The sequence below is a fragment of the Nerophis ophidion genome, linkage group LG15 (genome assembly GCF_033978795.1).
Source record: "Nerophis ophidion isolate RoL-2023_Sa linkage group LG15, RoL_Noph_v1.0, whole genome shotgun sequence".
NCBI classification, from domain to species: Eukaryota; Metazoa; Chordata; class Actinopteri; order Syngnathiformes; family Syngnathidae; genus Nerophis; species Nerophis ophidion.
Window position 1 is genome coordinate 13,341,670 of NC_084625.1, and position 16,653 is coordinate 13,358,322.

The 16,653-nt window shown below is 46.3% G+C and overlaps 1 long non-coding RNA gene across 1 annotated transcript in view; it reads right to left on the minus strand.

Annotated features, from left to right (window-relative positions):
• LOC133569829 (uncharacterized) overlaps positions 1 to 16,653 on the minus strand; it is a 73,419-nt gene that overhangs the window by 9,220 nt on the left and 47,546 nt on the right. Inside the window, exon 3 of the long non-coding RNA XR_009809927.1 lies at positions 2,515 to 2,609. This is a non-coding gene — a long non-coding RNA (uncharacterized LOC133569829). The remainder of the gene's footprint in view (positions 1 to 2,514; positions 2,610 to 16,653) is intronic.

The window sequence follows — 16,653 nt, forward strand, 5'->3', positions numbered from 1 at the left end:
CTGGACAATATTGATTCACTAAGTCCTCAAGCCCAGCCCAAATCTTTGGGTTTTTCTCCTTTTTCTGAGGGTTCTTCTGGTGATTCTAGTGGGGAGGAGTCTGCCCTCCTCCTAACCTCCCGCCGCCCACCCTTAAAGACCTCTTCACACATTAAGGAATGCGTCTGGTATCCGCTGTTTGAAGGGGGGGCTCAGGTTGGTAGCTGTACTATGGAGGTAGCACAGTTGCAACCTGCTAAGCCACAAATATTACCAGCATCCATCTCCAACCTGGTTCCCACACCAGCTTCTGTCTCTCGCCTGGTTCACACACCAGCACCGAATCCTTGTCTGATTCTCACACCAGCAATAGACTCTTGCCTGGTCCTCGCACCAGCACCTGCTCCTAGGCTGGAGCCCACTTCAGCACTGGCCCTTAAGCTGGAACCCTCTCCAGCACCTGCGCCAAAGCTGGAACCCACTCCAGCACCAGCCCTAAAGCTGGAACCCACTCCAGCATTAGCTCCAAAGCTGGAGACCACTTCAGCACCAGCTCCAGAGCTGGAGCCCACTCCAGCACCAGCTCCAGAGCAGAAGCCCACTCCAGCACCAGCTCCAGAGCTGGAGCCCACAACAGCACCAGCTCCAAAGCTGGAGCCCACACCAGCTCCTAAGTTGGAACCCACTCCAACACCTGCGTCGACGACTGCGGCTTCCACGCCGCTTATGACTATGGCTTCCACGCCAACTACTACGCCTTCTTCCACGGCCATGACGACAGCGGTTTTCACACCGCCGACGACCACTGCGGCTTCCACGCCGCCGCTGGCTCCTGCGGCCTCCACGATGGCGACAACTACGCCGGGCTCCATGACGGCGATGACTACGCTGGCTTCCACGACGGCGACAACTACGCCGGCCTCCACGACGGCGACGACTACACCTGCCTCCACGACGGCGACGACTACGCCTGCCTCCACGACGACGGTGACGACGACTACGCCTGCCTCCATGACGGCGATGACTACGCTGGCCTCCACGACGGCGACAACTACGCCGGCCTCCACGACGGCGACGACTACACCTGCCTCCACGACGGCGACGACTACGCCTGCCTCCACGACGACGGCGACGACTACGCCTGCCTCCACAGCGCCGCCTTCTTCGGCTGCAGCACCCGCACCCTCATCTGCTACATCCAAGCCTGCTATGACAATGGTGCTTAAGCGTCATCCTGCAAGGCAGCCACTGATGTGTGTTTTTCGAGGTCGCCCGCCAAGACTTTTTCAGCAGCGGCGTTCCATCCGCCGCCGCCACATGACTTGTCCTCGGTGGATTCGGGGACACACGACTTGGCGACCCTCCACCGTGGCCTCCCTCCACCCTCCCTTCGTTTGTGGACTCTGTTTTTGGGGAGGGGGTTCAAGTTTTTCTTATTTGTTTTTGTTTTCTTTGAGACATCTGGAATCTGTCTTTTTTGGGGGGGGAATACTGTTGCGATCCGTGACTCAGATCTTCACATGTTTATTTTTCCATCTTAGTTTCATTCTCTTCTGACCCACTTACTTCCTGTTTAGTCCGTTACCATGGTTACACATTGATTTCACCTGCTCCTCGTTTTCTACACACACCTGGTTCTCCTTGATTTCTCCCTATATAAGCTTTCCTCTTTTCTTTGTTCAGTCTGGGTCCATAAATTTGCCTTCTAGCAACAGTATTGACTGACTTCATGTAAGTATATTCTCGCTAGCTTTTCACGCTAAACCTTTGTTTTATTCCAGCTCTCACGCTGATGAATTGTTTTTCCTTTTTTATGTGCCTTTGTGCCAGTCTTAGTTTTTATGTTTTCTATTCCTAGCTTTTATGCTAGCGCCCTTGGTTTATTTTGTCTGTTAGCGCCAGTATTTGTGTTCGTAGCCTGCTTTTGTTAAGTTTAATAAATCATTTAAACTTACTATTGCTGTGTTCTTGTCGACGCATCCACGGAGGGACAAACACGGCATTACTATGCCAATCAGTCATTACATACTGAAGCCCACTACTACCGACCACGCAGTCTGATAGTTTATATATCAATGATGAAATATTAACATTGCAACACATGCCAATTCGTCCGGTTTAGTTTACTAAATTGCAATTTTAAATTTCGCGCAAATTATCCTGCTGAAAACGTCGCAATATGATGACGCGTGCGCGTGATGTCACGGATTGTAGCGGACATTTTGGTCAAGCACCGATCCCAGCTATAAGTCGTCTGTTTTAATCGCATAATTACACAGTATTATGGACATCTGTGTTGCTTGAATATTTTTCAATTTGTTCAATTAATAATGGAGACATCAAAGAAGAAAGATGTAGGTGGGAAGCGGTGTATTGCGGCCGCCTTTAGCAACAAAAACGCAGCCGGTGTTTCCTTGTTTACATTCCCGAAAGATGACGGTGAAGCTTTACTATTGAACAGAGCGGTCAAGCGAACATGGTTCCCTACCACATGTCAACCGGCAGGTTTCGGTGAGGTAATAATTCCGCTCTTACCGTAGACATGAGCGGAGAGCTTGCGTCGTTCCTCCTGCAGCTGCTGACTCTCTTGCCTCCTCCCACCGGCCGCCCCCGACCGTCAGATACTTTCACTGTGGAGAAAGAAGGAAAAAATTAAAAAAAAATTCAGCCCGGCCCGACCGGCTGCCTTCGCCTCGTCGAGAAACGTGGCTTCCCTCGGAGACACTGGCGGTCACCACACCCCTCCGACTTTCAGGTTGTACAGGTAAGACCATATAATCTCATTAAAACACTAGTAACACAATTAGCAGATAAGGGATTTTCCAAAAATTTCCTAATAAATGTGTCTAATAACATCTGAATCGCTCCCACTGCCCTCGTCTTTTTTTAAAATTAATTATTATTTTTTTTCTAGTCCTTCACTCTTACTTTCCTTATCCACACATCTTTCATCCTCGCTCAAATTAATGGGGAAATCGTCGCTTTCTCGGTCCGAATCGCTCTCGCTGCTGGTGGCCATGATTGTAAAAAATGTGAGGATGTGAGGAGCTCCACAACCCGTGACGTCACGCGCACATCGTCTGCTACTTCCGGTACAGGCAAGGCTTTTTTATTAGCGACCAAAAGTTGCGAACTTTATCTCTACTAAATCCTTTCAGCAAAAATATGGCAATATCGCGAAATGATCAAGTATGACACACAGAATGGACCTGCTATCCCCGTTTAAATAAGAAAATCTAATTTCAGTAGGCCTTTAAGTCGGTGTTTCTTAACCTGTTGTAGAGGTTGCCCTCTAGTGGGTTCTTCCGACCACCGCACACCGCCAGGAGAGCCAGGAATTCCGGGTATAACACTGTTTTATTTTCATAAATAGTGCAAGTCTTTTCCTTCTGCGTTTGCTCAACAGTGTCACCAACTCCAACCACTCGTCTCATCACGGCTGCTGCTAATGAGGACGACAGGTGAATAAATAAGGCCCACCTGGGCCATTTACGCTGTCTTCGAGGCTGTCTTGGCCACACCCCTGTGCAGAGGCGGGGCCGGCAGTCCGAGAGCGAGGCAGGGCACGCCAGAGCCCGGCCAAAGGTGGTGGCTAGGAGGCGTGGACAGCGAGTGAGCGGCGAGGCGGGGCGCGCCGGGAGCGACGCCGCAATCAAGATCAGTTGCGTGGATCGTGTACGTGGGGACAATTAAGTAATCCTATCGTCAGGGAGAGAGGTGGAGAGATGAGAAGGAGCCAAAGAGAAGCGGTTGCTCAAACGAGAGCGAGAGAAAGCCACAGGAAGACAAAGACGCACGCGACAGAACTGCTGTAGCGTCAGAGAAAGAAGGACACGGCAAGGCTGAAAATCAACCCGTAGAGACTTTTTAATATTGAAAAATAAAATAAAGTCTAACCTGCGCAACAATGTCCTTCCTTGGTGGTCCTCAGAACCCGCACGACAGCAAGAGACTGTCAAAACCCCGTTCCGTGGAAGGCCCGCAGGCCACGCCCCCCTCCACACCCATGTTATAACTGATCTTTATAGGCTGCAGCGGTACTCAGTTGTGATACACTTTTCCACTACTTGTGGGAGAAATGACAATATTAAACAAACATAAGAAGCCTGGTGCTTAAAGTCAGAAAATATTGCTCAAGTGAAAAAATTATGACTAAAGTGATGACATTTTCATTTGTACTTTAATTTTATCGACAGTTAATTTAGTAAACATTTATTGATTTTAGCACATCATTATTGGATGTAAAAGTGTATATTAAGTCCCTTCTTATGCAGTATTACTATTAGTATTTTCATGCTGATACTGTGTTTTACGGACTATAGGGCACACTGGATTATAAGGCGCGCTGCAGATGAATGGCCTACTATTGATCTTTTTTCATATATTAGGTGCACTGGATTATAGGGCCCATTAAAAGGAGTCATATAATTATTTTTATTATTTTCTAAATTGAAAACACTTCCTTGTGGTCTACAGAGCTGCAGCGGTACTCAGTCGTGATACACGTTTCTACCACTTGTGGGAAAAAATGACAATATTAAAGAAACATAAGAAGTCTGGCGCCAAAGTCAGAAAATATTGCTCAAGTACAAAAATTATGACTAAAATGGTGAAATTTTTTTGGGCAACTTTTTTTTTTACCTTCTGGTAACTGCTGATCTGTATTTGCGATCTGCATAAATCCTGACAATTTGCATGGGTCCACCTTTGTAGTCGATAAGCTTTTTCTTTTTCTCTATCTTCTTGCTGTGGGACATTCATCCTCCGCTGTTGCAATTTCTAGTATAAAGTAGTGTAAAGTATTTACTTATATCCGTCAGTAAACTCGCCATGAAAATGCTAAAAAATACCGGTGTAGTGAGTTTACATTATTCACCCAAGGAACTTTAGTTATTAAAGAGTTCCGGTCAGACCCACTTTCAATGCACGACTGGGACAGCTTATTGAAAAATATTATTATATAGGATCTTTAAATATGCAGTTCGGTTTCCTCTGCTTTTTTTTTGTCTCCAATTGGTAGATTTGGACCTGAGCCTTCGCTCAAAAAAAAAAGGAGAACAAAAATCGATCGGTTTTGTCTTTGCTCCCAAATTAAATTACTGGCGTTCTGTCCCTTTACGCTGATCAGTTTATTTATGTCCCCACCCTTCCATCGCTAAAAAGCTTCCTGGGCCTCTCAGTCCGGATCAATGCGGTCTGATAAAGGAGTCGTGGCTTTAAATGTGGCAGAGAGTGCAAAGTTTGAGGGGACGGCGAAGTGTTAGCAGCACATGAGACAACACGAGATTATGAGTCAGGGCTGCTGCTGTCAAAGTCCGGCGTGGGTATTGAGTCACAATTCCACTTGTCGATGAATTCAAAGTGTAATCACATCAAAACATTCTCCTGACTGCGATCAAACCAGCTTGTTCATTCGACCGAAAAAGGGAATTTACAGAGGACGCTGTAGTGAACACCACTCAAAATGCTGCAATATGCATGCCAGGCCACTAGTTGGCAGCATCACCCGTAAGGACACTAAATTCAACTTCATATTTTTTTGCATATGTGAGTCTAAATTTTGTTTTTACTCCCATTTTTCATGAACTCAAAGATCTAAAACTTTGACTATATACACAAAAGACCTATTCCTCTCAAATGTTCACAAATCTGTGTAAATCTGTGTTAGTGAGCATTACTCCTTTGCCAAGATAATCATCCCACTTCACAGGTGTGGCAGTAGGCTGCCCACAATAATAGGCCACTGTGAAATGTGCGGTTTTGCTTTAATGGGGGTCTGGTGGGGTCCGAATAGCAGTCAGTATCTGGTGTGACCACCGTTTGCCTCACGTGGTTCTTCAGCCCCTGTACACCCGGACCACAGACGTGGTTCTTCAGCCTCTGTGCACACGGACCAGAGACGTGGTTCTTCAGCCTCTGTTCACACAGACTAGAGACGTGGTTCTTCAGCCTCTGTACACCCGGACCATGAATGTGGTTCTTCAGCCCCTGTACACACGGACCAGAGACGTGGCTCTTCAGCCTCTGTACACACGGACCAGAGACGTGGTTCTTCAGCCTCTGTACACACGGACCAGAGACGTGGTTCTTCAGCCTCTGTACACATGGACCAGAGACGTCGTTCTTCAGCCTCTGTTCACACAGACCAGAGACGTGGTTCTTCAGCCTCTGTACACCCGGACCATGGATGTGGTTCTTCAGCCTCTGTACACACAAACCAGAGACATGGTTCTTCAGCCTCTGCACACACGGACCACGGACGTGATTCTTCAGCCGCTTTACACACAAACCAGAGGCATGGTTCTTCAGCCTTTGTACACACGGACCACAGACGTGTTTCTTCAACCTCTCTACACACAGACCAGAGATGGGGTTCTTCAGCCTCTGTACACCCAAACCACAAATGTGGTTCTTCATCTTTATACATGGACCAAAGACGTGGTTCCTCAGCCTCTGTACAGACGTGGTTCTTCAGCCTCTGTACACACAGACCACAGACATGTTTCTTCAGCCTCTGTACACAGGGACTAGAGATGGGGTTCTTCAGCCTCTGTACACCCAGACGACACATGTGGTTGTTCATCTTCTTTACAGACAGACCACACACGTGGTTCCTCAGCCGCTTTACACACAAACCAGAGGCATGGTTCTTCAGCCTCTGTACAAACGGACCACAGATGTGGTTCTTCAGCCTGTGTACACACGGACCAGAGACGTGGTTCTTCAGCCTCTGTACACACGGACCACAGACGTGGTTCTTCAGCTTCTGTACACAGGGACCACAGACGTGGTTCTTCAGCCGCTTTACACACAAACCAGAGACGTGGTTGTTCAGCCTCTGTACACCTGGATCACAGACATGGTTCTTCAGGTTCTTTACACCCGGACCAGATATGTGGTTCTTCAGCCTCTGTACACACAAACCAGAGACATGGTTCTTCAGCCTCTGTACACACGGACCAGGGATGGGGTTCTTCATCTGCTTTACACACGGACCAGAGATGTGGTTCTTCAGCCTCTGTACAGACGGACCACATACGTGGTTCTTCAGCCTCTGTACACACGGACCAGAGACGTGGTTATTCAGCCTCTGCACAAACAAACCAGAGACGTGGTACTTCAGCCTCTGTACACACGGACCACGGACGTAGTTCTTCAGCCTCTGTGGTCAGATTGTTGATTGTGGCCTGTGGAATGTTGGTCCACTCTTCAATGGCTGTGCCAAGTTGCTGGATATTGGCAAGAAGTGGAACACACCGTCGTATACGACGATCCACAGCATCCCAAACATGATCAATGGGTGACATGTCCACTGAGTATGCTGGCCATGGCAGAATTGGGATGGTTTCTGTCAGAATAATTGTATCAAAATCATCACTAAACTTTGTGTTACATTGAGTTCAGCTCGCCCTGTGAGAGGACACAAGCTGTCTTTGATCCTACCAAGCAGAAGGCTTGTAGAACTCCACTGTGTAGGATGGGAAGCGACGTGAAGGCGTCAGTTTCTTTATGCTATTGTAATCCACAGGAAGATTTTGTCTTGACCCGAGATCTACAAAGCAGAGAGGAGGCAGGGCCTGACCTCCCTTCAGGCACCTTTTCTTTGAACTGCTTTGCGACCTCTTTGAACCATTTTGTAATCAAAGGCGATGGTTGTTTACGACCCCCGTGCCTTTAGAAACAGCTGTTACCTTGTAATCAGGGAGTGTCCAAATAAAAGAGGAGCTGTACAATCTATCGTCACAGTGTGGTGGAGACTGTACAAGAGTACAGCCCAGACGTTTCTCCTCAATTGAGCCACATTTAATCTGGTCTCTGTTTAATTCCCTTTCTTCTTGTCTTGTTTAATAGATGTCATCAGTGTTTGAACCTGACTGTTTTAGCTTCCGGCAATTGTGTACACATCCTTGCAACATGGGGTCGTGCATTACCATGCTGCAACATGAGGTGATGGTCTCGGGTGAATGGCACAACAATGGGCCTCAGGATCTTGTCACGGTATCTCTGTGCATTCAAAATGCAATCAATGAAATGCACTTGCGTTCGTTAACATACGCCTGCCCATACCATACCTCACCACTCCATTCACAACGTTAACATCAGCAAACCGCTCTCCCACACAACGCCACAGACACTGCAGTCTGGTCTGAGACGGTTTCTTACAGTTTGTGCTGAAAATGTTCGTATACGAAAACCAATTGCTGCAGCAGCTGTCCGGGTGGCTGGCCTTAGATGTTCATGGAGGTCAAGGTCCTGGGCCGGTGTGGTTACACGTGGTTTACTGTAGTGAGGCCGGTTAGATGTACTGCCTAATTATCTGAAACGCCTTTGGAAACGGCTTATGGTAGAAGATTTGACATTCAATTCACCGGCAACAGCTGTGGTGGAAATTCCTGCTGGGCGGGATGGCGTAGTGGGTAGAGCGGCCATGCCAGAAACCTGAGGGTTGCAGGTTCGCTTCCCACCTATTGACATCAAAGTCGCTGCCGTTGTGTCCTTGGGCAAGACACTTCACCTTTTACCCCCGGTGCCGCTCACACTGGTGAATGAATGATGAATGAATGATTGGTGGTGGTCGGAGGGGCCGAAGGTGCAAACTGGCAGCCACGCTTCAGTCAGTCTACCCCAGGGCAGCTGTGGCTACTGATGTAGCTTACCACCACCAGGTGTGAATGAATGATGGGTTCCCACTTCTCTGTGAGCGCTTTGAGTATATAACAATAGAAAAGTGCGATATAAATCTAATCCATCATTATTATTATTATTACCTGCCTCTGGTTAGTGGTCGGCTAGCTCTATTTATTCACCTCTCTCGCCACACTCGTCCTGGCTTATTTGTTTGCTACACGCAACTGCTATGCGAGTATTCCTGTCTCCAGTCTAAGTGTTAGCCCTAGCATCCAGTGCGATCGGCACTTTTTTCCTTCGTCTTGTTTTTCTGTTTTTGGTGCTTCTTTGACCCTGTGATGAGGTGGCGACTTGTCCAGGGTGTACCAACCGCAGCTGAGATAGGCTCCAGCGACCCCCCCGCTACCCAAAAAGGGACAAGCGGTAGAAATGGATGGATGAATGGATGGGTGCTTCTTTGATTTTTGAGGAATAAATCATGTTCCTACCTACAAGTCCTGTCCGGAGTGGTCCGTTTGCATCCCGGGGAAACAAACCTCCCAGCAAGCTGCACCCCCCCCCGCACGTAACAGATGTCTTGTGAGTAAACACAGACACGCCCTCCCTCCCCACACCCACACAGAGCACGCCTCTTCTCTTTCACCCCGTTGTGAGATAGGAAGATTCAGAAGGACGACAACACAACTCGGGCTTCACGGTGGCGGAGGGGTTCGTGCGTCTGCCTCACAATACGAACGTCCTGAGTAGTCCTGGGTTCAATCCCGGGCTCGGGATCTTTCAGTGTGGAGTTTTCATGTCCTCCCTGTGAAAACGTGGGTTCCCTCCGGGTACTCCGGCTTCCTCCCACTTCCAAAGACATGCACCTGGGGATAGGTTGATTGGCAACACTAAATTGGCCCTAGTGTGTGAATGTGAGTGTGAATGTTGTCTATCTGTGTTGGCCCTGTGATGAGGTGGTGACTTGTCCAGGGTGTACCCCGCCTTCCGCCTGATTGTAGTTTAGATAGGCACCAGCGACCCCCCGCTACCCCAAAAGGGACAAGCGGTAGAAAATTGCTGGATGGATGGATGGGTGCTGCTTTGATTTTCAAGGAATAAATCATGTTCCTACCTGCAAGTCCTGTCCGGAGTGGTCCGTTTGCATCCCGGGGGAACAAACCTCCCCTTTTTCTTTGTCATGAAAAAGGGACGTTTTTGTCATGAAAAAGTGAGATTTTTGTGGTTGGTGCACTAATTGTAAGTGTATATTGTGTTTTTTATGTTGATTTAATACAAAAAAAAAAAAAAAAAAAAAATTCCGCTCCATGTAACACACTCAATTCTTCTTTTTCCAGCTGATACTACATAAAAAAATAACATAAAAAAACGCAGTAACGCATCATGTAGTAAACGTTAACTGAGTTACTGAATATAAAATTTAAAAAAAACACGTTGTCCAGGGTGTACCCTGCCTTCCGCCCGATAGTAGCTGAGATAGGCGCCAGCGCCCCCCGCGACCCCGAAAGGGAATAAGCGGTAGGAAATGGATGGATGGATGGACGTTAGACCACTAGTTACCGCCGGTTGTTAGTCCCAACACTGCTTAGAATATACCCCAAATTATTGAAAAAAATAAAAAAATAAATCAATATAAACATTTTGTGTAAAAAAATATTTTGCTTCAGCGTTAATTTACTGTAAGTGAGTATTGACTTGTGAAGTAACAAATATTTCTGCACTGAATTTTTATCCAGGGAATTTGTGTTTAAACCGTATTTTTAAACACAAATTTTGCTGACAATTTCTAAATAATAATACAAAAATGCTAAAGAAAAAAATATACTGGGCCTGCAGTGGCAGTAGTCCTGCTAAAACTAACACACACACACACACACACACACACACACACACACACACACACACACACACACACACACACACACACACACACACACACACACACACACACACACAGATGAATCGCTCGAGTTGTGTGCACTGCTCTCGCCCGCCATCGTGCTGCCGCGCGGAGCGGGAATAATAAGTCAAATATATCCACGAGTGCTTTTTGGCCACAGAGCGAGCGAAGCAGTGGGGGTCCGTGTCAACATTCATTACCATTTAGACACGCGCAGCACAAACGTTTACTTTAGGAGATTAGATGAACGAGGGCCAAGCGGTCTGCACCGAGTCGCAGTCAGCAGGGGATTAAGGCAAGTTTACTCGCCGCGCTCCTAATGTCGGCTAAACATGGGACGCCAGTGCAGTCCAGGCTCGTTTTAGAAGACTTTTGGAACAAAGGCAGTTTTTAATGATGACTTAAAACTTCACTTCCTTAGTGCTTGACTAAAAATTGTGATTTTTTTTCCCCCCAACACCGTACCGGTTTAGCTCTACTTTGCTTGTACAAAACCACGTAGTCTTGAACATGAGAGCCGCAGGGAGACATGCAAACAACAACGATGAAGGGAAAAAAGGACGATGACCAGCAAGGAAACTGGAACGCTACAGCAAAGTGGTCCCTTTATTTAGAAAAGTACTGAAAAATATCGAACATTTTTTAGTAACGGTACCAAAATGTTGGGATTTTATTTAAGGACAAACTTGCCCTAAGATTTTTTTTTTTAAATAAGGCCAATAATGCCCCTTTTTTTTGTGGTCCCCTTTATTTAGAAAAGTACCGAAAAATATCGAAATAATTTTAGTAACGGTACCAAAATATTGGTATTTTATTTAAGGACAAAATTGGAATGAGAGACATATGTTTAATGTACCCTAAGATTTTTGGTTAACATAAAGCCGATAATGCAATTTTTTCTGTGGTACCCTTATTTAGAAAAGTACCAAAAAGTACCAAAATAATTTTAGTACCGGTACCAAAATATTGGTATTTTATTTAAGGACAAACTTGCAATAATAAACATATGTTTAATGTACGCTAAGATTTTTTGTTAAAATAAAGCCAATAATGCCATTTTTTGTGGTCCCTTTTATTTAGAAAAGTACCGAAAAATATCAAAATAATTTTAGTAACGGTAGTAAAGTATTGGTATTTTATTTAAGGACAAACTTTCAATTAGAAACATTTTTTAATGTACCCTAAGATTTTTTTATTGAAAGAAACCAATAATGCCATTTTTTGTGGTCCCCTTTATTTAGAAAAGTACCGAAAAATATCAAAATAATTTTAGTAACGGTACTAAAGTATTGGTATTTTATTTAAGGACAAACTTGCAATTAGAAACATATTTTTTAATGTACCCTAAGATTTTTTTGTTGAGAGAAAGCCAATAATGCCATTTTTTGTGGTCCCCTTTATTTAGAAAAGTACCGAAAAATATCAAAATAATTTTAGTAACGGTAGTAAAGTATTGGTATTTTATTTAAGGACAAACTTTCAATTAGAAACATATTTTTTAATGTACCCTAAGATTTTTTTGTTGAAAGAAAGCCAATAATGCCATTTTTTGTGGTCCCCTTTATTTACAAAAGTAAAGAAAAATATGGAAATAATTTTAGTACCAGTACCAAAATATTGGTATTTTATTTAAGGACAAACTTGCAATGAGAAACATATTTTTAATGTACCCAAAGACTTTTTGTTAAAATAAACCCAATAATGCCATTTTTTTTCGTGGTCCCTTCACTTGTATATAGAAAAGTACAGAAAAATATAGAAATAATTTTAGTACCAGTACCAAAATATCGGTATTTTATTTAAGGACAAATTTGCAATGAGAGACTGATGTTTAATGTACCCTAAGAATTTTTGTTAAAATAAGGCCAATAATGCCATTTTTTTGTGGTCCCCTTACTTAGAAAAGTACCAAAATAATTTTAGTAACGGTACCAAAATATTTGTATTTTATTTAAGGACAAACTTGCAATGAGAAACATGTTTAATGTACCCTAAGATTTTTTTGTTGAAATAAGGCCAATAATGCCATTTTCCTGTGGTCCCCTTTATTTAGAAACGTAGCCAAAAGTATCGAAATAATTTTAGTGCCAGTACCAAAATATTGGTATTTTATTTAAGGACAAATTTGCAATAAGAAACATATGTTTAATGTACACTAAGATTTTTTGTTAAAATAAAGCCAATAATGCCATTTTTTTTGTTGTCCCTTTATTTAGAAAAATACCGAAAAGTACCAAAACTATTTTAGTACCAGTACCAAAATATTGGTATTTTATTTAAGGACAAACTTGCAATGAGAAACATATTTTTAATGTACCTTAATATTTTTTTGTTAAAATAAAGCCAACAATGCCATTTTTCTGTGGTCCCCTTTATTTAAAAAAGTACCGAAAAATATAGAAAGGACGATGATCAGCAAGGAAACTGGAACGCTACAGCAAAGTGGAGACTAAGGCAGACCTGGGCAAATTAAGGCCCGCCAGACTGTCATGCCTGTTAATCATGTTTATGTTTGATCATGTTTATGTTTTGTTTTTGGAATCTTGTTTCCTGTTTTGCACTTCCTGGTTTTGTTTCCATAGATACTTTCCACCTGGTCTCCAAGTCACGCCCCTGTCCTCAGTCCCACACCTGTCACCAGTCATCATTGTCATTATTTAAGCCATTCTGTCCCTGTCCTCGCCCTGTGAACTTTGCTTTACCTACCGGACTTTGTATCGAACCCTCAAGACCACGCACCTACCTTTCCTTGCCACGCTGATTATTGTTTTGACCACGCCACGTAAGATCTTGTTTGTATTTATGCCTCCGTGCAAGTTTTTGGTTTGTTTTGTACCATTGATACTTTCTTTAGTTTTTTTGTATATAGTCATGCCATTGTGCTGTTTTCTTTGGAGTTTAGTATGGATTATTATCCGCCCCTGACCACGCCCTTTGTTTTCCCGGTTTTTGTATTATAATGTGTAAATAAATTAATTATGTACCTTAATTCACGCCTCGCTCGTCCCAAATCCCCTCTGCGTCGAAGAGGCAAAACAAATCCAAGTCAAAGTCCTGACACAGACGTTCCCAATTTTTTTTAGCTGCCATTATGATGTGCAGTGATGTTTTCTAATGACCGTAAGTCTTGAACTTTTCCATCCATCCATCCATCCATTTTCTACCGCTTATTCCCTTTTGGGGTCTATTCAAAGTATATATATGGAATCTGTGCTTATGGATGATATACCAGTTACTATGGTAATATAATTAGTTAATAAGGTAATCTAATTAGTTACTATGGTCATCTACATCACAGCAGCTCAGACGAGGCACCAAGCAGTGTGGGCGAGTGACGTGGACTTTGGTGCGGTTTGTTTTCCATCCATCCATCCATTTTCTACCGCTTATTCCCTGCGATGAGGTGGCGACTTGTCCAGGGTGTACCCTGCCTTCCGCCCGATTGTAGCGGTTTGTTTTCCAGTGATGCAAATCGACTGGACCGTACATGGCGTGAAGGTAATGACATCTTTTATCATTAACACGAAAATATTACAAAAACAAAGGGTATAAACTGTGACGCTTGTGTGGCATTGTAATGCCGGATTGGTTCTTCCGGGGATGCGTCGAAGCGATGAACACAACAAGGTAAGTTATAAATGGATTTATTAAATAAACAAATGGCTTAGCGTAAAAGCTAGCGAGAATATACATACAAAGATGAAGGTCGAGAGTCGTCACTGTTGCGCGTGGGCAAATTAGGATCCGAGACTGAACAAAGAAAAGAGGAAAGCTTATATAGGGAGAAATCAAGGAGAACCAGGTGTGTAGAAAACGAGGAGCAGGTGAAATCAATGTGTAACCATGGTAACGGACTAAACAGGAAGTAAGTGGGTCAGAAGAGAATGAAACAAAGATGGAAAAATAAACATGTGAAGATCTGAGTCACAGATCGCAACAGTATTCCCCCCCCCAAAAAGACAGATTCCAGATGTCTCAAAGAAAACAAAAACAAATAAGAAACAACTTGAACCCCCTCCCCAAAAACAGAGTCCACAAACGAAGGGAGGGCGGAGGGAGGCCACGGTGGAGGGTCGCCAAGTCGTGTGTCCCCGAATCCACCGAGGACAAGTCAAGTGGCGGCGGCGGATGGAACGCCGCTGCCGAAAAAGTTTTGGCGGGCGACCTCGAAAAGGCCACATTAGTGGCCGCATCGCAGGATGAGGTGCCCGGCGAGGCGGACGACCCGGGCACGGCCACATCCGTGGCCGACATGGAGGAGGGAGTGTCTGGCGAGGAGGATGACCTCGCAGAGGCCACGCCCGTGATCGACGTGGTGGACGACGCCTCAGCACCGAAATCCCAGCAGGCTTGGAAGCAGCAGACGAGGGTGCGGGGACTGCAGCCAAAGCAGGCCCGAGTGCAGCTGGCGAGGATGATGCGGGTGCTGCAGCCGCAGGAGTCGTCGGAGGCGGCCTGGGAGCCGCAGGAGTCGTCGGAGGCGGCCTGGGAGCCGCAGGAGTCGTCGGAGGCGGCCTGGGAGCCGCAGGAGTCGTCGGAGGCGGCCTGGGAGCCGCAGGAGTCGTCGGAGGCGGCCTGGGAGCCGCAGGAGTCGTCGGAGGCGGCCTGGGAGCCGCAGGAGTCGTCGGAGGCGGCCTGGGAGCCGCAGGAGTCGTCGGAGGCGGCCTGGGAGCCGCAGGAGTCGTGACTGGTGTGAGCTCCAGCCTCATCGTCGGCGCCGGTGTGGGCTCCAGCTTCTTCGTCGGCAGTGCTTGGCGGCGTGGAGCTGGTACCGGCGCTTGTCGAGGAGCTGGCACTGGAGTGGGCTCCAGCCCTGTCGACATAGGTGAAGGTTCCAGCCCCGTCGTCGACGCTGGTGTGGGCTCCAGCCCCGTCGTCGACGCTGGTGTGGGCTCCAGCCCCGTCGTCGGCGGTGCTTGGCGGCGTGGAGCTGGTACCGGCGCTTGGCGGCGTGGAGCTGGTACTGGAGTAGGCTCCAGCTCTGGAGCTGGTACTGGAGTGGGCTCCAGGCTAAAGTCTGTAACTGGTATGAGAACCAGTTCTGGGTCGGAGGCTGGTGTGAGAACCAGGTGGGAGTCTAGTGCTGGCTTGAGAACCAGGCTAGAAACATTTTCTGGTGTGAGAACCAGACTGGGAGCTGGTGTGAGAACCAGACTGGGAGCTGGTGTGAGAACCAGACTGGGAGCTGGTGTGAGAACCAGACTGGGAGCAGTGCAGAACACCGGTGGTGGAGGATGTGCTGGAGGTAATGACCTCGCGAGTCCGAACACCGGTGGAGGAGGTCTACAAGGCCGTTGAGACTTGGCCGGGGGAAAAACAGGTGGAGGAGGTCTACAAGGCCGTTGAGATTTGGCCGGGGGAAAATCAGGTAGAGGAGGTCTACAAGGCCGTTGAGACTTGGCCAGGGGAAAAACAGGTGGAGGAGGTCTACATGGTGGCTGTGGTTTAGAGGGTAGTATCTGTGCTACCTCCGTAGCACAGCTATAGGTCATAGCCCCTTCCTCCAGACGGGGATCCCAGACCCGTTCCCTATGGTCAGGGACTGACCTTAAGGGAGGGTGGTGGGAGGCTTGGAGGCGGGCCGACTCCTCCCCTTTAATTTGTCCAGAATTTCCTTTAGAAAAGGGAGGAAACACCTTGGACTTGGCCGGAGAATGAGGTTTTAAAGGAGGTGTAGGAGAAAAACTAGGTGACTGAGGTTGACTAGAATAATGAGAAAAAATATCCTGATAATTACGTATTTTATCATAAATGTTATTGGTATTCGAAAAAGGTTGGGAATGAAAAGTACTGTCCACAATATAAAAATCTTCTGAAAAAATGTCATCAACAGAGGCCGGTGTTGCGTCACCGGTGGGCGTTCCCCAATTGACGTCATCGCTTGTGTCAGAAAAAGTGTCATGGCAGCTTAAGGAATGATTTGAAAAAAAACAAGCAGGATTACCGGTAATGACGGGTGAATCCTGGACGGGGTGAAAACTGCTGTGTCCATGGGGAGGAATAAGTGGTGCTGGAACATTACTGCCGTGCGGGGGGCCTCTCCACTGGACCCCCCGCCTCTTCGGGGCAGCGCGAACGGCTTCGGAGGGGACTTCAGGCCCACAGTCAAGTCTTTCCTGCTCCCAAGCCACGAGCTCCAACCACAAACC